The sequence below is a fragment of the Acinonyx jubatus genome, chromosome C2, assembly GCF_027475565.1.
Source record: "Acinonyx jubatus isolate Ajub_Pintada_27869175 chromosome C2, VMU_Ajub_asm_v1.0, whole genome shotgun sequence".
Taxonomy (NCBI): Eukaryota; Metazoa; Chordata; class Mammalia; order Carnivora; family Felidae; genus Acinonyx; species Acinonyx jubatus.
The window spans coordinates 83,126,395-83,141,835 of record NC_069384.1 but is presented as its reverse complement, the minus strand read 5'-3'; the positions used below and the strand labels follow the sequence as shown (position 1 = coordinate 83,141,835).

General features: G+C 35.0%; 1 protein-coding gene across 6 annotated transcripts in view; it reads left to right on the top strand.

The window, feature by feature from the left end:
* The window catches only part of ATP11B (ATPase phospholipid transporting 11B (putative)), a 128,469-nt gene that overhangs the window by 12,156 nt on the left and 100,872 nt on the right, over positions 1–15,441 (top strand). The window lies entirely within an intron of this gene.

Here is a 15,441-nt window from a genome sequence, read left to right as displayed (position 1 = left end):
CTTGCTTGATACTACTGTCTTCTATGGCTTTTAAACTTCTTTTTCATATTTCTCATGTATTTTCTCTCTGTGTTGCTTTCACTGTGAATACCTTAGTTCTAGCTTCCAGTTCACTAATTCTCACACCTGTGTCCAATCTAGAGTTCATACTGTCTTCTGAATATTTAATTTAAGTGATTTTTTAATTTCCATATTTATTGGACCTCTTTCAGTTTTGTCTGTTTTTGATGCATATCTGTGTGGTTTTTCTCATAATATTTTCTTTTAAAAAAAGAGATATTGTTATCTCTTTGGAGGTTTTATACATATTTAAAGGTACACAAATTTTTTTCAGCTTCCTTAAAGTTGAACCTGACTCTAGGACCCAGATACAAAGGGATGCTATTAATCCTTATCATGTCAAAGGATTTGAACTTCAGACTGCCTGTTTCTAGACATGGAGTCCCAAAGGCTCAACCCCTGATTACAGAAATGATTATCTTATTTTAAACTTAGCTAAGTCTTTTCTTTTTAATTTTTAAATGTTTTTATTTTCGAGAGAGACCGAGCACAAGTAGGGGAGGGGCAGAGAGAGAGAGGGAGACAGAATTGGAAGCAGGCTCCAAGCTCAGAGCTGTCAGCACAGAGCCTGATGCAGGACTTGAACCCGTGAACCTGGAGATCATGACCTGAGCTGAAGTTGGATGCTTGACTCACTGAATCACCTGGGCAGCCCAAGTCTTCTTAATTAAAGAAAAACAGGTATTTTATACATCTTTGCTTTTGTGAAGCAAAGGGAAGAGCTCACAGTATGGACTTTTCCAAGGCCAAGAACTAATATCAGCAGCAAGACTTGAACCTAGAGAGTTTTTCCAGAGAGTTTAGCAGTGTAGGAGAGAATTAGCAGTAGCAGCAGTTTTCCCTGTATCTCTCTTTCCCAATCCTGCCACCTTAAATCTGCTCAAGAGTGAGGCAACACTAGGGAATGAGTTAGGAGAAGAAATTTCTAGGCAACAGTGGTACTCTGGAGACACAAGTGACAGGTTTGTAGAGGAAGAGGAGAGAAGTGGTGGAGAGTTCCTGTAGTTATTCAGCTATAGCCATTCTCAAGTTGACACAATATTTTAGGTACCAGAAATTGTTAGAACTTGCTTGTACCTTAGTGTATATCCTCTTGAAAATGTTATCTACTATAAAATGCAATATATATAAATTGATTTTGAACAGCATGGCAAGTTTTGTTTTTTTTTTTTTTACAGTTTTCATGTTTTTAATTTCCTTTTTGTCTTGAACCTGGCGAGATCAAAAATTTATTTTGAAGTTTGACAAGTTCGTGATGTTGAAATAGATATTAGAAATGATGAAAAGAGATAGGATGGTTGTCCATTTTAATTAATAACTCTTATTACACCTGTAATGGAATTATGTCACATTTAACTCTATTAAGAAGGATGTATTTGATAATCTTCTAAAGGGAAAAAAGTGAGTCATCTAAGGAGTTACTGCTATTTCAGTTAAAATTTTACTCATTTTACTTGATATTTTGTTTCTTTTTTTGTGTCTTTAAGAGGCCTTATTTTTTCTAAATGAAGTTTTATGTAGAACAGAGGCCCTTGGGGCGTCTGGGTGGCTCAGTCAGTTGGGTGTCTGACTTCGGCTCAGGTCATGATATCACAGCTCGTGAGTTCAAGCCCCGCATTGGGCTCTGTGCTGACAGCTCAGAGCCCGGAGACTGCTTGGGATTCTGTGTCTCCCTCTCTGCCCCTCCCCTGCTCATACTCTGTCTCTCTCTCTCTCTCTCTCTCAAAAGTAAATAAACATTAAAAAAATAAATAAATAAAAAGAATAGAGGCCCTGACTTCTCATTTTGGTATTTCCACAGTACCAAGCATACTACCTAGTATATAGTCAGTGCTCATAATATTTATAAATTTTATTTTTTAAAAATTAATAGGATAATTTAATAAAGGACATACTAGGTAGTTTGATATTTCAGAATGCTCAGATGTCTTTACTCACATTTGGTACGGTGCCTCACATTGTATCAAGCACATCTTTTCCAATAAATACTTGTGTTACTTATTGGTATTCTAAGATTTTGCTTTGAAGAAAGAGTCCTTTGCAATGAGTGCAGTTGGCAGATAAAGCATAAGTAGTTGTAGTCAGTTCATCTGAATCATATGTACATAGGAAATTGTTTCTTCACTCTTATATCTCCTGAGCTACAAAGGGAATATAGATATATTTGCTTATCTCAGTTCTCCACTGTGCTCTTTAATATACAAGTTTGAAAAATGCTAACAAAGGTATAAGGGTGGACTTGATTCTTTACTATTGAAAAACTGGCAAATGGTTCTCTAATGTGTGTTTTCCTGTTGAAATTTAAATGTGAAGGCACAGGCCTCTAATTTAGATATGCAGGAGACTCCTCCCCTCCCGCCCTTTGTGGTTCCAATTCTTTATGCAATTTTAAAGGAAATTGGTACATTGCTTACCTGCTAGTGTTGTCAACCTTTTTTCCAGCATATATTTGCAGAATTTGAAAACAAAACAAAAAAATTTAAAACCTTAGGTATTTATTAGGGGACAGTGAAAGTCAAAATTCTTAAAATTTTTTTTAATGTTTATTCTATTTTTTTTAATGTTTCTTTTTTGAGAGAGAGAGAGAGAGAGAGAGAGAGAGAGAGAGAGAGAGAATGAGCTGGGGAAGGGCAGAGAGAGAGGGAGACAGAATCTGAAGCAAGCACCAGGCTCTGAGCTGTCAGCACAGAGCCCAACATGGGACTTGAACTCATGAACTGTGAGATCATGACCTGAGCCGAAGTCGGAGGCTTAACCGACCGAGCCACCCAGATGCCCCTAAAATGTTTATTCTTAGAGGGGTGGGTGCAGACAGACAGAGAGAGAGAGAGAGAGAGAGAGAGAGAGAGAGAGAACCTGAAGCAGGCTCCACGCTTCGAGCTGTCAGCATAGAGCCCAATGCATGGCTTGAACTCATGAACCCCGAGATCATGACCTGAGCTGAAGTCGGACATTTAACTGACTGAGTCACTCAGGTGCCCCTGAAAGTCAAAATTCTTAAGTAATCATAGATGGTTTTGATAATCTTTATACTGTCTCCTAGACCATGAGTTCCCTAATGATGATGTTTCCCATAGATTGAGATAAAGTTTTCAGTTACTCTATGCAAAATAAGAAAAACTAGGTCAATGTAATGTAATGCCCGTGTGTCCGTGTGTGTGTGTGTGTGTGTGTGTGTGTGTGTGTGTGTGTGTGTGTTTGCTTCAGTTTGTAGATGTGCTTGTTTTTAAGGACTATTTTTTTAACTTTTAAAAAATAAACTTTTTATCTTAGAATAGTTTCAGATTTACAGAGAAGTTGGAAAGATAATACAAAGAATTCGTGTATATTCCTTTCACCCAGTTTCTCTTACTAATATTTTACATTACTAGGTTAAACTTGTTACACTGTGAACTAATATTAATACATTATTATTATTAAACACTATACTTTATTCAGATGTTGGTTTGTCACCAGTGTTCTTTCTTCTGCTTCAAAACTCCATCTGGCATAACACATTACATTTAATGATTCCTTGATCCTTCAATAATTTTGTCTTTCTCATAACTTGATTTTTCTCCCTCTTTACCAGGTGCTTCATTTCAAACCTAAAAATATGATTTGCTTACACTAAAAAATACATATATTTTATTTGATTCAGCTGTAATTACTAACCCTACTTCCCCACTCTCTTCTTTACCCGTATTTAATCAATCCATTATAGCCTTTTTAATTTTATTCAAACTGTGTTGATCAAAGTCACCAGTGATTTCCTAATTATTAAATTCGGTACTCTTTTTTTTTCATCTTTCTCTACAGCATATGAAATAATTCTTTTTTGCAACTTCTTCCTGTGTTTCTGCCACACCTCTCCTCTCTTTTCCTTCTCTCTGGTGATCTTTCTCCTTTGCTTATTCCTTTTCTCCCACATGTATCTTAAATGATAGCCTTGAGAATTCCATCTCTTGCCCTTTTTCTCTTCTTCCACTGTGCACTCATAACAGGCAGTCTTATACATTCTTTGATTTTAACTATCATCTTTATGCTTGCTGGGTTCCTATCCCAAGTCCAACCCTCTTTCCTAACATCTAAACAAAAATATCCAGTTGCTTTCTAAATATCTATGCTGGGTGTCCCACATTGAAATGAGAAAATAATTGTAGTTTGATCTTAAATATGTGAGTGGAAATAGGAAATTAGGTGATATGTAAGGTAAATAAGGCCTAAATCACTGAAGTTTTATCAACTCCAGGTGGGCAGGGATTAAGTCATCTATTTCTTTATATCACCACTAGTCCTTAGCTTATTACAAAGCATGTAGAAAGCATTCAGTAAATACCCTTTGATTGATTGCTAAAGGAAATTCTTTTCATTACATGTAGAAGTCAAGAACTAGATCAGCAGTACAATTTTAATAGTCATTATGCAGTGTAAATGAACTACTTGCTTCCTGGAAGAAGTGAAAATAGTCATCTGTGTCTTTTAAAAATACATTTTTAGAATTATGTCAGTTTGACCCAATGTTGCTAAATAATAATTTTTCTGCTTGAGGTTTAATTTTCAATTTTTTGTACCAGTAGTTTAGGATTTGCTGGGTCCTATTTGTTTAACCTTGTTACGTATATGTTTTATTTTCTTCTGAAGCATGTTTTTTAGGTTCCCAGTGCATAAAATTTATAAGACAATTATCATTTTTCCACCCTGCTGTTTTCTACTTTTTGTTTCAGTTCTTGCCTAAATAACTAAATAGGATTCACTCAGCATGTCTGTTCTTTAATTTCAATATATTTTTATGTTGTTTTTATAATTTTTTACCTAATACATTAGCTTGTTTAAATCTATACTTGAAAATATTTGTTGTGGTTTCCTGGTTTGAATACTGGCAGTACTGCTTATGGTAAAAGCAGCAGCTTCTTCCTTGAGGGATTCTGTTATAGACCCAAGACAGTGAGTATTTGTAACTTATATTTTGGTCTTCCAGTTATCTAGTTGCTTTTCAACCCTGTCAGACCCTAACAAATACTTTATGAATGCTACATCCCTTCTTATCCAGTGATAAAATTTAAATCTGTAACCTGCCTACACTAATAACTTCTTTAAAAAATCAACATCAAAACTGAAGTTGTTACATGAAGAATAGAGAAATACAGTTATATTAAGTAATTTCTATTTCAGAAGGTAAGTGTGCAGTCATAACTTCAGTAGACATAAAGATCAGATATTATAATCATTGTGAATCCATGGCCACTAATGCAGACTGCTGAAAGTATAGTGTATACTTCCAAGGCATACCTTGGAAATATTGTGGGTTCAGTTCCAGAGCGCTGCATGCAATAAAGTGAGTAACACAACAAAGCAAGTCAAATGAATTTTTTGATTTCCTAGGGCATATAAAATTTATGTTTACACTGTATTAAATGTGCAACATTATTATGTCTAAAAAAGCAATGTACATACCTCAGTTTAAAAACACTTTATTGCTAAAAAATGCTGACCATAATGTCAGCTTTCAGCAAGTCATAATCTTTTCCTGGTGGAGGGTCTTGCCTGGATATTGATGGCTGCTTACTGATCAGGGTGATGGTTACTAAAAGTTAGGGTGGCTGTGCCAGTTTCTTAAAATAAGGCATCAAGGAACTTTGCTCCATCAGTTGACTCTTTCTTTCATGAAGGTATAGTTTCTCTGTAGCACGTGATACTGCTTGATGACATTTTACTCATACTAAAACTTCTTTCAAAATTGGAGTCAATCCTCTCAAACTCTGCCACTGCTTTATCACCTACGTTTATGTAATAGTCTAAATCCTTTGTTGTCATTTCAACAGTCTCCACAGCATCTTCACTAGGAGTAGCTTCTCTTTCAAGAAACCACTTTCTTTGTTCATCCATAAGAAGCAACTCCTCATCCATTAGTTTTATCATAAGATTGCAGCAATCCAGCCACATCTTCAGGCTTCACTTTCTAATTCTATCTAGTTTTCTTGCTATTTCCACCTCGTCTGCAGTTGTTTTCTCCACTGAAATCTTAAACCCCTCAAAGTCATCCAGGAGTGTTGGAATCAATGTCTTCCAAACTCCTGCAAATACTGAGATTTTGACCTCTTCCCATGGATCACAGATGTTCTTAATGGTATCCAGAATAGTGAATTCTTTCCAGAAGGTTTTCAGTTTACTTTTCTCAGATGCTATCAGAGGAATCCCTCTCTGTGGCAGCAATAGCTTTATGAAAAGTTGTTTTTTTTTTTTCTCACTGATTCAAGTTTTTATTTAAATTTTAGTTAACATATGGTAAAATTGGTTTCAGGTGTAGAATTTAGTGATTCATCACTTACATATAACACCAAGTGCTCATCACAACAAGTACCCTCCTTAATGCCCACCACCCATTTAGCCCATCCCCTGCCCACCTCTATCCATCAACCCTATTTGTTCTCTATAGTTAAGAGTCTCTTATGGTTTGTTTCCCTGTCTGTCTCTTTTTCCCCCTTCCCTATGTTCATCTACTTTGTTTCTTAAATTCCACATATGAGTGAAATCATATGGTATTTGTCTTTCTGCGTTTTATTTTGCTTAGCATAATACACTCTAACTCCATCCATGCCATTGCAATAGCACAATTTCATTCTTTTTGATGGCTGAGTAATACTCTATTGTATATATATATACCACATCTTCTTTATCCACTCATCAATTGAAGCACTCTTTCCGTAGTTTGGTTGTTTGTTGATGGTGCTGCTATAAACACCGGGGTGCATGTGCCTCATTGAATCAGTAGTTTTGTATCCTTTGGGTAAATACCTCATAGTGCAATTGCTAGGTCATAGAGTAGTTACACTTTTTAACTTTTTGAGGAATGTCCATACTGTTTTCTAGAGTAGCTATACCAGTTGCATTCCTACCAGCAGTGTAATAGCATTCCCCTTTTTCCACATCGTCACCAATATCTGTTGTTTCCTGTGTTGTTAATTTTAGCCATTCTGACAGGTGTGAGGTGGTATATCATTGTGGTTTTGATTTGTATTTCCCTGATGATGAGTCATGTTGAGCATCTTTTCATGTGTCTGTTGGCCATCTGGATGTCTTCTTTGGAAAAATGTCTATTCGTGTCTTCTGCCCATTTCTTAACTGGATTATTTATTTTGGGAGTGGTGAGTTTGAGAAGTTCTTTATAGTTTATGGATACTAACCCTTTATAAGATACATCACTTGCAAATATCATCTCCCATTCCAAAGATTGTCTTTTAGTTTTGTTGATTGTTTGCTGTACAGAAGCTTTTTATCCTGATCAAGTCCCAGGGTTCATTTTTGCTTTTGTTTCCCTTGCCTCTACTGACATGTCTAGAAAGAAGTTGCTATGGCCAATATCAAAGAGGTTGTTGCCTGTGTTCTCCTCTAGGATTTTGATGGTTTTCTGTTTCACATTTAGGTCTTGAATCCATTTGGAATTTTGTGTGTGTGTGTATGGTGTAAGAAAGTGGTCCAGTTTCATTCTTCTGCATGTTGCTGTCTAGTTTTCCCAACAGCATTTGTCTTGAAGGTCAGAATTACTCCTTTATCTGTGGGCTACAGAATGGATGTTGTGTTAGCAGACATGAAAATAACATTAATCTTGTACATCTCCATCAGAGCTCTAGTTGCATTGTCAATAAGCAGCAGTATTTTATAAGAAAGCTTTTTGTCTGAACAGTAAAGTTTCAACAGTGGGCTTTAAAAAAATTCAATAAACCATTTTTGTAAACAGATGTGCCATCATCCAGGCCTTGTTTTATTTCTAGAGCACAGGCAGAGTAGATTTAGCATAATTCTTAAAGGACTTAGGATTTTTGGAATGGTAAATTAGCATATTGGCTTCAACTTAAAGTGGCTACAGTTGCATTAGCCCCCTACTAACAAGAGAGTCAGCCTGTCCTTTGAAACTTTGAAGCCAGGTATTGACTTCTCCTCTCTAGCTATGAAAGCCCTAGATGGCATTTTCTTCTAATACAAGACTGTTTAGTCTATATGGAAGATCTGTTGTTTAGTGTGGCCACCATGATTAAATATCCTAGCTCTGTCTTCTGGATAATTTGCTGCAGCTTCTACATCAGTACTTGCTGCTTCATCTTGAACACTTGTGTTATGGAGGTGGCTTTTTTTCCCCCTAAACCTCATGAACCAATCTGCTCTAGGTTCAGACTATTCTTTTGCAGCTTCCTTTCCTCTCAGTCTTCATGGATTAAAGAGGGTGAGGGCCTTGTTCTGGCTAAGGCTTTGGTTGAAGGGAATGTTATAACTGGTTTGATTTTCTGTCTAAGCCATTCTGAAACTTTCTCCATGTAAGAAATAAGGCTGTTTTGTTTTCTTATCATTGGTGTGTTCACTGGAGCAACACTTTTAATTTCCTTCAAGAAAAAAGGAAAAAAAAATTTTTTTCATTCACAGCTTGAATAACTGGTACAAGAGGCCTAGCTTTTGGCCCATAATCAGCTTTTGACATGCCTTCACTAAGCTTAATCATTTCTAGATTTGATTTAAAGTAAGAGACATGTGACCCTTTCTTTCACTTGAACACTTAGAGGTCCTTGTGGGGTTATTAATTTCAATATTGTTGTGTCTCAGGGAATAGGGAGGCCTAAGGAGAGAAAGAGATGGGGAATGAAGCAGTCAGAGCACACATAGCATTTATTGATGAACTTCGCCATCTTTAGGTAGAGTTCATGGTGCCCCGTAAAATTACACTAGTAACATCAAAGATCACTGATCACAGACCATTATAACAAATACAACAATAATGAAGATGTTTGAAATAGTGCAAGAATTACCAAAATGTGACACAGAGATGTGAAGTAAGCAAGTGCTGTTGGAAGAATGGTACCAACAGACTTGTTGACACAGGGTTGCTACAAACTCCATTTGTGAAGAACACAGTATCTACAAAATGCAATAAAATAGGTATGCCTGTATTGGTGACTCAAGTTCAAGTGACATTTCCTTTGGTGATATAATTTCCTGAAACAGTGAACCAACTTTACAAAGTTCTGACAAATCAAACAATTATCTTCCTTCAGTATATGTGGTAGCTGCATTCTTGAAAAATTAATAAATCCATGCAAGGTATTTTTTAAATAGAGATTCATATTATTCTAAAGAGATTTTCTATCAGTGCAGATATCAGGCAGGGCATTTGAAAGTTGTCTCACGGGACATTCCTTTGTTGGCAGGACTCTATAATGCGCTGTAGAGTGTCTGATATCTCTGCCCCACCCACCCATCCGCCCATCCACCTACTAATTGTCAGTAGACCCTCCCCCAATCATTGTGAAAATCAATACCAATACTTACTTCTGAAATGCTTCTTAGAATTCTTCCTTCCTTTTCTTAGGCTCGGTCCCCAAGAGGAGTTTTGACTTTGAGTCATATAATCTTTTAGCAGTAATAGAGAGCTACTACATATAGTTCTTTGAGTAAGAATAAGAAGCACACTTAAACAGTCAATCAGAAAAAAATAGATGAGTAGAAACGTATATGGTCATTCAGAAACATTATTTCAGTAACAGTATTATTTTGGTTGATTTACTAAATGTTAATGCTTGGTATTACATTGTATCTATCTGATAACAGGGACAGCATATGCTTTCATTCTGTGTAAGAGCAAGAGTGTTACAGATTTTGAGCAATATTAAAATTTTTTGTAATTATGGCAAGTGAAAGGTAAATTATCTAGATTAAGGAAAGTGGGACCTGTAGGAAGTACAGGATTGTTGGGTTTTCTTATTGTTGCTTCTGCTCTTATTGTTTATTTGGTAGCAGTTTCTTGGTTCTGGCATTCCTGAAATCAGGTTTCTATATATAAAATTAATGAGGCAATTGTGTATCTTTCTTCCACCCTACTTTTTTTTCCGACTTTTTGTGTCAGTTTTTGCCAAAGTAACTAAATAGGATTCACCCTCTGTCTCTGTCCTTTGACTTGGAGATGCTTTTTCATGCTATTGTTTAGAATTTTGTGGTTGTGTCTTTGTTCTTGGTATTTTTAAATAATAAACCTTGTATATACTGTGTAAAAGATATGGTTTTTGATTGACTACATGTCTCTAGCCTTTCCCAGAGTTGTAATCCATTGCTTCTGTTATTCTAATTAGGACCTACAAAACCATCTTCATTGCCATTGCTGTGTACGATTGTGAGGGGAGAAGGTAAAGGTTCAAAAGTATTTGAAAAACTGGGTAGAAATTTTTTACTTAGTTACCTCTAACTTGGATACCACAGTTAGAAGATTTACCAGTTTCACTTCTTGTCCAGCCAGTGTTCAACCTGATAGGCAGAAACAACAGCAGAAAACAAACAAACAAACAAACAAACAAATAAATAAATTTTTAAAAAAAATCAAATTTAGCGTTCTTTGTGATTTTTAAATTTGATCTAAACTAAAACAACCTCACACATTTATTTTTTTATCATAAATGTCTCTGTTGCCATACATGGAAAACACCAGCGTGACAAACAAAAGAAATTAAATACCATATTTTGCTTATCCATTCATCTGTCGATGAACATTTGTGTTGCTTCCACCTTTTGGCTATTGTGAATAATACTCGTATTATTCAATATATCTGTGTGCAAATATCTGTTCAAGTCTCTGCTTTTACATTTTTTGTATATACTCAGAGGTGGAATTGATGGATCATATGATCATTGTGTTTACTTCTTTTGAAGAGTCTCCATGATATTTCCACAGAGGCTGTACCACTTTACATTTCCACTGGCAGTATACAAGGATTCCAATGTCTCCGTATCCTTGCCAATACTAATTATTTTGTTTTGGTTTGTTTTGATAGTAGCCATCCCAGTGGGTGGCTAAGTGGTACCTCATGGTTTTGATTTGCATATCCCTAATAGAACTTGGTTTCTTTGACATCCAGAAATGAACCCCAACCAACTGTAAAGTTATAATAAATGGTTTTGATGAGAATAAGATAAATCTAAGAACAGCAGAATGAAAAGCTTCTTATTAGCCTCTCTTTCATTAGTAACGATGGGTTTCACTCTACAGGATCACTTTTAAAGTTTTTCCTTTTTCTTTTAAATATCATTGAATTTAAACTCAATTTGGTAGAAAAGTTATTGTTAAAAATATTTAAAAACTAAACTTAGAACCTCAAAACTACAGAATTTATTGTATCCAGTAAATTATTCATTAATTTCAGTAATTATTCATTAAATAATTAGCACATACTATCTTTAAGGATCTTGTAGTCTGGGGACACCTGGGTGGCTCAGTTAATTAAGCATCTGACTTTTGATTTTGGCTCAGGTCATGATCTCACTGGTTCCTGAGTTTAAGCCCCACATCGGGCTCCATGCTGACAGTGCAGAGCCTGCTTGGGATTCTCTCTCTCCCTCTCCCCTGCTTGCACAATCTTTCTCTCAAAATAAATAAATAAACTTAAAAAAAAAATCTTACAGTCTGGAGGGGGAGCTGGATATACAGACGAGTAATTACTAATCTGTGTAATAAAATCTATAATGAGAGTATATAAAAGGTTTGCTGGGCATAATAACAAATGCCTTCCTTTGTTTCTGGGGAAAAAGAAGTGTCAGGGAAAGCTCCATTGAGAAGGAACCTCTTAAGCTGAAACTTGAAGGATGAAGAGGCTTTTGCTGGAGGTAAATGTTGGCACAGTAAAATCAAGTTTGGGAAGTAATATAATCTATCAGAGATGAGCTTCCTGTAATAAAGCATTGACAGATGATTTAAGAATTTTGGAGTCAAAGGTCACTCTAAATTTTATATCCTGTAGTTAGTCAGTCCTAACCTACCCCTGCATTTAAACCAACTTCCTGGAAGCCCAGACTGGTTTGATAGATGGAGAACAACCTTAAGCCCTAAAATGAAAATTATGTAACAGGAAACAAAAATGTTTCATTATTGTGTTTGTTTACATCACAAGTATTTTAAGTTATTCTCTATCACCTTCCTTTGTTAACAGTGTAAAATTATCTTGCCCTTACAGTAAGTACCTTCATATAGGTATATTTTATTTAAAGTCTATGTCCAGGAAATAATAATTCACAATTAAGTTTATAGATTTGGTAAAATACACTAAATCATTCTTCCCCAGAATCATCATATTTTTACTAGGCCATTTTCATGTGCCTGTGTACATTGGAGCATACAGCCAACAAAAATTACTTTCTGTCATATAAAGCATGTGATTAAAGCTTTTGTTCATTTATTTTAATAACAGTGGTATTGCAGTGTTGACTCTGCAGCTTTTTGGGTTTTTTTGAGTTTGGATGGGTTTTTTGGTGTATGGTTTGTCTTGAAGCTTTTTCTTTATATTTTAGAGGGAATAGATCACATATAAGAATAAGAAGCACAGATTTACTTTGATCACTGTGAACTCTAAAGATGATATTTTCTTAGTTATTGTAAAGAAGTGTAACAGTTTTAATTATAGGACTACAGTTTTAGCCATTGTTAGCGTTTCATTTGTAATATTTGTAATTTTCCTAAAATCTTTGAGATTTTAAGATTACGGAGAGGCTGGTATATTTGGTATGAAAATGTAAAACGTAGTGATTCATTTCCAAGTACTGCTGTGTGCCAGAGACCAACTTCTAAAAATTATAAAGCTATTTAGTGGTTTGATTTCCCTAGATCTCATCAGTTTTTGGTTACAAAAGGAATCTCTTTTAAAACCATTCCTATGTGTTGTCAGTTTGTTCCCAAGATGCCGTCATGAGATTTTTTCTACCTTACCTGCTTTTTCTTTTTAAATACCTATGAATTTAACGTATGCTCACAAATCAGACTGAAAAGAGGTTTTGAATTTCATACTTTTATAGAATATGAGAGTTTTTTATTTTTAAATTATTTACAGTTGTGTGTTTCCAAAGCTTGTATCCTACTTTTTAGCAGGAATTAAAATAAAATTAGGGTGGCTAGAATAGTATTAATCTATCTAAATTCCTTTCCCTAGGGCAAGGTGAATCAGAGGAAAAAGGAGCAGGCTAGCATCAGGGGGTTGAAGGTGTGAATGGGTAGTTTGAGAGGACAGCAGAAAATGTGATGTGTGCCAACCTTGGCATGTAGCCTTGACCAAGTGATTAGGAAGTTCAGACTGTATTTCTTTCTTAGTGCCATGACTTGCTATTAATGCTTGCTAGAAAAGTGTGAAACTGTACTTGAACTTCACACTAACAGTATAGTTATACACTTAATTTTGGTCACATGTTTGTTTTGGCTCCTGTTAAAGAGTAGAGGTGTTATTGAAACATAAAGATTCTCTTGTGTTGTTTTTAAAATCTGCAATGTTGAGATGGAGAACTGATTACAAAAGCAAGACTTTAGATAAGTGGTTTTAAGCTTCTTTACATCATGAGAAACGATGAAACCTATGCTCACTCTCATTGGAAAAATACACATGTTAAGTGAATCTGCATACAGTTTCAGAGATTCACAGACCTGAAGTCCATTTATGGATCCTGCCCTAAGTCACTTTCTTTATTTTTGGACAGTGTTATTCTTTTATTTAGTTGTGGCTGGCTTAATTTGTTGCAGAGAAGGCGATGCTAATGAACTGAAGTTAGAGGTTTGATTTCGATAAGGGACAGCTAGGTGTACTTATACTGCAGTCACAAATATAAAATTTAATCGTTTTTGTGGAAAAAATAACATCCACACATATATACATGCCATTGATTATAAAATGATTGAATGAGATCATGTGAATTAATTACAACTGAAAAAAACTCAAAATACGTAGGTGGATTTTGTAGCATCTTTGGGAATTAAGGAAAAACTCCTCAATCTCCTTTTGGAATTATCTAATGTTAAATTACTATATTTTGGAATATACTGATTTTGCACTTAAAATTCAGTTTAAAATTGGTTTTATTTTTGGAACATTTCAATATATCCCCTTGAAATAATTGTAGGAATCTAAGGAGTTTCAAACTTTAGTATGTGATTACTGGTACAGTCAGTAGAGATGAATGGAGAAGGATGTTTGCATCCTGGGAAGTCATGAATGAGATGTTGCAATAGTAACATATATAAATAACATACATATTGTAGGGGAGTTTTTGTTTTGCACTTTGTTTCTTAACTTTAGATGTGCTTAGTAATAAATTCCAGTCTTGATGGAATTTAGTAAAAAATAAAATTCTGTATCAGTGGTTCTTAGTCTCAATTGTCTTGACATCTTCCTAAAGATTTATATATTCTTTCAGACCCACAAATGTACTTTCTTTTTTCTTTAATTTATTCCAGAAGCTTATATACATGGTATGTAATTTACTGTTATTTTTACATGGTTTCAAAGTGGATGTGGAATAAATATGCTTCATGTAGTCTAATGTTTCAGTTACCAGTGTGTCCCTCTTATATAACTTTATGAACTTTATTGGCAAACTTCCTGTGAACCCCCTTTGAGAAATACAGGCATGGACTATAGCAGTAGCATGCAAACTCTTTATTCATTTATTTGTTGAGTTAGGGCATATGATTTGCTTGAGTAATTAACAAATCACATAATCCTACATGGGTTAGCATAGTACTTAACCTCAATACATATTTGTTGAATGAATAAATAGCACATATCTTTAAGGTGATTGCAGTATTCTAGATAGAGCAGTAAGTTCCAACTCTGATTATGAGGCCTGCCTTTCCCCCCCTCCATAAGTTATTATAGGGAAAAATTGTGAAATGTTTAAAGGAAAATTTAGGAAGAAGATAAATATGCATGCCATATTTTATCCTTGAAGAAACTGATTTTGAAATCAGACACATAATGGCACATTCACATCCACAAAATGTGGTCATCACTATAAATAGCATAAGCAAATAAAATGAAACTTCATGGTTTTTTTATGGAGCATACAAATGCATTTAATTTTCACAGTCTTGTAGTAGCTGTTTCTAAGATCACAGAATAAAAATTTTTAAACCAAGAATGACAGCAGTTGAAATCTATACATAGCACTGTTAATATTCTGATGTGCTAAACAAAATATACCTCTAGGCAATATGGGAATTTCCACTATCTGTGTATGTATGTACTTAATGGAAATTTTACAAGGATGCCAAGCATCAAATGGCAGCCACATTACTTACTTAGTAGATTACTAAATTAGAGTCCTTAATGGCTACAAGTAGATCATTGTAATTACAAATACCAGCTTTAGTTAACTTTTTCATAACTTAGTAGCAATAGTAGAGCCACAAACAAAGGTTTTGCTTTTGTTGGTTGCTTTCATCCTGTCATAGGATCGCCAAGATCTGCCAAAAGAGTATTGAAGACTCACTTGCAACCTAGGAAAATAGTAAAATACTGTGGGAATAAAGTATCAGCATTCTTGTCCCAGTGAAAACTTTTACATTGGAGATCATTGATAAATGTACCTTGAGAAATGGTTTCCTAA